This window comes from Paroedura picta, chromosome 17, assembly GCF_049243985.1.
Source record: "Paroedura picta isolate Pp20150507F chromosome 17, Ppicta_v3.0, whole genome shotgun sequence".
In the NCBI taxonomy this organism is placed as follows: Eukaryota; Metazoa; Chordata; class Lepidosauria; order Squamata; family Gekkonidae; genus Paroedura; species Paroedura picta.
In genome coordinates this window covers 11402060-11408683 of record NC_135385.1, presented here as the reverse complement: position 1 = coordinate 11408683, position 6624 = coordinate 11402060, and positions in this window count along the sequence as shown.

The window sequence follows — 6624 nt, the reverse complement described above, 5'->3', positions numbered from 1 at the left end:
CAAGGACCAGCCGGCGCCGCACGCGCCACAGCACGCACGCCGCTAGGGGGCGCCCGCCGCAACGAGGCGCAGGCGGGCGGGCGAGGAGAAGGGGGCGTGGCGGGGGCCCGGCGGAACTGCGGGGCGCGCGAGGGGCCGTCGCGGAAGGGCGAGGCGCGCGCGGAGGGCGCAAAGGGTCAGCTGCGGATTATTGGGGGGGGGGGGGGGGAAACGGGGATGCAATCTAATGCAAAATACAAATCCATGTCTTTATCATCTATCTAGTGAAAAGTACAAATCTATCTAAATAAATAAATACATTTATTTATCATCTATCTAATGCAAAGTACAAATCTAATGCAAAATACAAATCCATCTATTTATCTTGTAGTGAAAAGTACAAATCTATCTACCTACCTTAAGGTGACCAGATTTTAACATTGGTAAAACGGGACACCATGATTGGGGGGGGGGGGATCTTGCTTAAAAATTGGGTCTATATGGAGCAACGCAATTTTGCATAGAACGCATAGAACACAAAACTAGTATATTGCAATATATATTGTTTGCAATAGAGAATTAAGATTCGGGTCAGAGAAAGTTTTCATTACCATGCGAAGTGAAAAAAGTCCAGAACCGGAGTAACAGCAGTCCGTCCTGCAAGCTGAATTTTAGGCCCTGGAAACTGAGCAGAAGAACAGGGTCTGTTAGTCTCTGTCCCCTTTTTCTACCTAGATTTGTATCTTGAGGCTAAGACTGGGCATGGCAGCCCTTTGACAACGTCTAGTTAGGCAATGTTAAAGAAGTGGGTGAGCCAGGCTTTTCACAAAGAAGCCTCAATAGGTTTATTGGAAGATCTCAGTTGTTAACATAATGCACGAGGTTTTGTCCCAATTTGCATCTTGGGCCAGAATGGGTGCCTAGGTGTGGCGGTCCCACCTGAATAAGACTTTGATGTATCACAGCAATTAAGGATGGGGAAAGACATTAAATCAAGACAATACTTTGAGGTGTGGAGCTTAAGTAGATAAGCTGCTAGCTAGACGCTGTTGACTCTTTTGCCCTCATGTGACTGCGTGGGGGAAAGAAGAAATGGACCAGCCCTTCCTTTGATTAATTGCACCACTCACACAAGCCAGACATTCTCTTGGATGAGATCGACCTCACATAGAGGCCTATGGCCTGTTTCTGTTACATAAGGCTTATCTGGGTAGGCTCCCTGGCCTAACCATAGTTGCTTAAAGTGAACTAGGAGTAAAGCTGGAGGCTTTCAGCTGCATTCTTCCTTGCACAGCAAATAGTATATTTGAGGTCTAGCAACAGGGGACAGGCATGTCCAAGAAATGATGGCACAAACTATTTCTTTCCTCCCACCAATGTATCCATCTGCCCAGATAGGGAAATATCGAGATCACCATCTGAAACCTATTTAATTATAGCCTATCCTTTCCTGAGTGTGACAAAGTAGCTATTGCCCTTAGGGTTAGAATCATAGAGTTGGAAGGGGCCACACAGGCCATCTAGTCCAACCCCCTGCTCAACGCAGGATAAGCCCTAAGCATCCTAAAGCATCCAAGAAAAGTGTGTATCCAGCCTTTGCTTGAAGACTGCCAGTGAGGGGGAGCTCACCACCTCCTTAGGCAGCCTATTCCACTGCTGAACTACTCTGTGAAAAATTTTTCCTGATATCTAGCCTATATCGTTGTACTTGCAGTTTAAACCCATTACTGCGTTTCCTCTCCTCTGCAGCCAACGGGAACAGCCTCCTGTCCTCCTCCAAGTGACAACCTTTCAAATACTTAAAGAGGGCTATCATGTCCCCTCTCAACCTCCTTTTCTCCAGGCTGAACATTCCCAAGTCCCTCAACCTATCTTCATAGGGCTTGGTCCCTTGGCCCTAGATCATCCTCGTCGCTCTCCTCTGTACCCTTTCAATTTTATCCACATCCTTCTTGAAGTGAGGCCTCCAGAACTGCACACAGTACTCCAGGGTGGTCTGACCAGTTGCCAGCTCTGGGTTGGGAAACCCCTGGAGACTTTGGGATAGGAGCTGGAAATGGGCAGTATTTGGGGCAGAGAGGGACCATAGAGTAGAATGTTATGGAGTCCACCTTCCAGCGCAGCCATTATCCCCAGGATTGCTTTAATTTGGAGATGAGCCATAATAAGGCCGGCATTCCTAAAGTCTTCCTTTTTGTAGGATATTTTCCATTAACTGCCTTGGAATAGTTTTGAGTTCCCACCCCGTCCAGGCCCGTCATTGGCCATATTGGAGGAGGAGGGAGGGCAATATAACCATATATGGTCATATCGCCTGATAAATGTTTAGCAATTTAAAATACATACTTAAAATGTAATGAATCCCACCCATTCAGGAAACCTTCTAGGACTGTCAAGAAACCTTAGGATTGCACCCTGCTTGAAAAAAAATTGTATTATACTCTTTATTGCACCATCTCATAGAATCATAGAGTTGGAAGGGACCTCCAGGGTCATCTAGTCCAACCCCCTGCACTAGGCAGGACACTCACAACTGCTTGTCTATCCACAGTGACCCCAATTTCATGCCCAAATGATTGCCCACCCCAGAAGGCAGCCTGGCCTGGAGGAAATAACCTACTATCACACAGTGGTGATCAGCAATTCCCTGGACATGCAAGGAAGGGCCACAAGAGACAAACACCGACGCATCCCTTCCTGCCCACCCACTCACAATCTGCCTAAATTCACAGAATCAGCCTTTTTTTGTCAGATAACTATCCAGCCTCTGCTTTAAAAACTTCCAAAGATGGGGAACTCACCACCTCCGAAGGAAGCCTGTTCCACTGAGCAACTGTTCCAACTGTCAGGAGCTTCTTATGGATGTTGAGATGGAATTTAGAATCATAGAATCACAGAGCTGGAAGGGACCTCCTGGGTCATCTAGTCCAGCCCCCTGCACTATGCAGGACACTCACAACCCTGTCACTCATCCACTGTCACCTGCCACCCCCTTGAGCCTTCACAGAATCAGCCTCTCCGTCAGATGTCTATCTAGCCTCTGTTTAAATATTTCCAAAGGAGAACCCACCCGAAGAAGCCTGCTCCAACTGTCAGGAACTTCTTCTTAACCCTTTTCTTCCTTGTGTTAGCTCCAACTGTGGGAAGATGTGTTAGAGCTTTATTTTTGTTTTTCAATGAAATCAGTTTTGTTTTATTTCAATTTGGACTCTGCCTGAGTTTTCCAACAGGGATAATCCTCCCCCCCCATACAAAGGTGGAAATTTTGCTTGGTACCCTTCTTGCACAGAAGTCTCCTACAACTGCTAATTCCCCCCATCCAATATTTAGGAGACAAACCCCAAACAGGAACAGGATTATTGCCAACAGGTGGAGAGAAAGATGTCTTGAACCCTTAAGACTGACCGATCCCCTATTGATATGGGGAGATGGGCAGCTGAAGTCTTTCATGACATGGGGGTAAATATAGAAGTATGATAAATAAATAAACAAATAAACAAATAAATAAATAAATAAAACCTCTATGTAGGGCCATGCATTTCCCTCCAGGCTGCTGGCGATACTAGCTAGAGAATCCAAGGCCTATTCTGCACACATAGGATAATGCACTTTGAATTATTGCTTTGGCAGCTGGATTTTCCTGTGCAGAACAGGAAAATCTACTTCTAAACTGCATTGGAAGTGCACTATTAATTGTGTGCAGAATAGGCCCAGGTTGAGTGATACACTCCTTAGCCCCTGATAACGTGCCACACCCTGATTCCTGCACCACAAACCTTGCCTTCCAAGCTGCCAGTAAGTAACTTCTGAAATTCCTGCTCATGAAACTGAGGGTCAATTTGAATCAGGACCATGGTATTCTTCTGCTCTGTAATGGCTGGGCAAACCTAGATGCAGCCAACCCTTTTGGAGCCTGTGGAAAGGTTGCGAAATCCGCCATCGCATGGTGGATGCAGCCGCAAAATGCTTTGAAGGTACTTGTGCTGCCAAAGCAACCTATAAAAAAAGATCTGCACAGTCAGTCGAAACGTCAGTGGCCAATCAGAAGCCTTGTTGGGCAAAAGCCCGCCCTGGCTTCAGCCACTTTCCAAAAACACTGGTTGGGTGCCAGGAAAGGCGCCACAGGAACCATGTTGAGGACCCCAGATGTAGCCCATCAATACAAAGTTTCCCTAACGAGGAAAGGTGTGGTTCTGGGGGTAATTGCAGATAGGGACAATGGCGTGGGATCAGGGGAAATCTTAAGACTCCTCTATGCCTGTGCCAGGATCCCAATCAAAATTGGGCCCCACTAGCCTAAATTAATGCTTTTTCTCCCATTCAGAATTCAGCAAAATTAGTCAAGAGACAGTACTAATTTTCCTTGTGAGGTTTTGAAACAGAAATCTTTACCATCATCCAAAGGGTCAGTGCCATGCTGCGAGGCCACGGGGTACATGGGAGCATGCCATGACCGATGACTAGAACACCTAAAGGCACCTCTGCTGAACCAAACTCTACGGATGGCCCCAGAGCCTACAACTGTGGCATCGATGCTTTGTTCCCGCAGAAGGGAGGATAAAACGTACGGTTTTGATCTGTGGAATGGTCCTATTCAGACAGAGAAACATCGAGAGTTTTGTAAAATTGCGGCACATCTAAGTGTCAAAAAATAGCAGCTGGCACACGGCGTTTGAAAGCGGGAGGGTTCCGACAGGAGGACCGAAGCCTCCCTTAGAAAGGTAACAAAGAGAAAAGGTGTTGAGTGGGATCAAGGTGAGCGGCTGTACGTACCCATGCTGCATCTGTATAATAGGCAGTGAAAAGGCACAAGCCATTAACCATAACATTCAATTACTAGGACCTGCAAAGGGGCGCGTTCTAATTAGTCCCTTTTCTAGCTTGCTATCAGCTGGTTTCTTAAGCTGAACTCTCCCCAGAGGAACCCACTGCCCTATCTGCTTGGCAAATACCCAAAATTACACAGTCCGTTGTCCGCTGTCAGGGTAGTAATTTATTAGCGAAGTGAGTAACGTCCTAAATCCACTGATGTGAAGAGCCTCTGAAGGTGTGTTATTTTTATTAGGGACATTCTGTTAGTTGTTGGAGAAACGCAGCTCCCACAAATGGAACAGCTGAGACAATGAACTTTAAAAATCAATGTCAGGATTCTGTGAAGGCAAAGGGGTGGCAGACTACAGTGGATGAGCGAGAGGGTTGTGAGTGTCCTGCATAGTGAAAGGAGTTGGACTAGATGACCCAGGAGGGCTCTTCCAACTCTATGATTCTATGATTCTAGGATCTAAAACAGCAATCGCAGAGCAAATAAATAAGCCAAGTGATTAAAAAAAGCAGGAGAAGCTACAGCTGTGGCTAGGTGTTAGTGCTTGCAAAAAAAGACCAGGGATGCTATTTGGAGGGCGGCAAGGGTAAACCATCTCTGCCCCTCTTTTGCCTAGAACGCCCCACGGATGGGGTCTACATGAGTCACTGGCAACTCCGTGACGTGTTCTTCTTCAAAACGTACTGCTGAAAGCGACAGATTTGATCTAAGCCAGTATAAAAACAGCAAGTAATTCAGAGTATGTAGCAATGTCAGGTGGAGGGGGGCGGATAAGCTTGCGATTAACAGGGAGCTTGTGTGTTTCTTTAGTGCGTTATCTTTAGTTTAGAGAAAGATACGTAATTCGTTGAAAACAAGTCTCTTAACTGTTCTATTGCCATTCTAAGTTCAGTTATTCGGTGTTAGCTTATTATATGTTTCTACAGTTATTATAGGTTCTACGGCTCTAATTTTAGTTATTATATTTTACTTGGTGTGTGATGAAGGCTAGCGTTTTTCATTTGTTCTTTTCGCTTGCATGTTCCCATCTGTATTAGAGGGTTATGAGCTGCCACTTGCTACCCCTCCCCAATTTGCCCCTTTAAGATTCCAGGTGGACTGTGCAGTGGCAAAGGAAAAGATGAAAATTAAAAATCCCTTCTCTAGGGATTTAAATTTGGGCAGGATGAGGGGTATAGGTCTGGGACATGCTCTGGAAGCTTCCCCCCTTTTTGTGAATGATTGTAAGTTGGGAGGGCATTTATGTCAAAAAAGGAGTCACCATGGCTAGTAGCCATTGATAGACTTTTCCTACACAGAACTGTCTAATCCCCCTTTAAAACTGTTTATTCCTGTGGCCATCATTACAGCCTCTGGCAGTGGATTCCACACTTAAGTAACTCTCTGTGTAAAGTAGGATTTCCTTTTGTCCGTCCTGAACTTCCTGCCCGTCAGTTTCATTGGATGCCTTAGAGTTCCAGGATTTTTTCCTCTTTGTCAACTCTCTACCCCATGCATAACTTTATAAACTTCTATCATGCCCCGCTCTTAGTCATCTCTCTTCTAAACCAAAAAGTCTCCGACACTTCGGCCTTTCCCTCCTAGGGAAGGTGCTCCAACCTCCTCCTCATCTTAGTTGCTCTCCTCGGTACTTTTCCCACCTCTGCATTGTAGTTTTAGACTAATGGTTGAGATATGTACAAGAGATAAGCCATTTTGAATCTATGTTTGTATAAGAGGCATTTTAGCTGGCTGCAAGCAGTTATATTCAAATCTCCCCCCCCCACACACACCGTTCTATTTGAAGCCACTTTTAGATTAGTGTTGATATGTTATTTATGAAT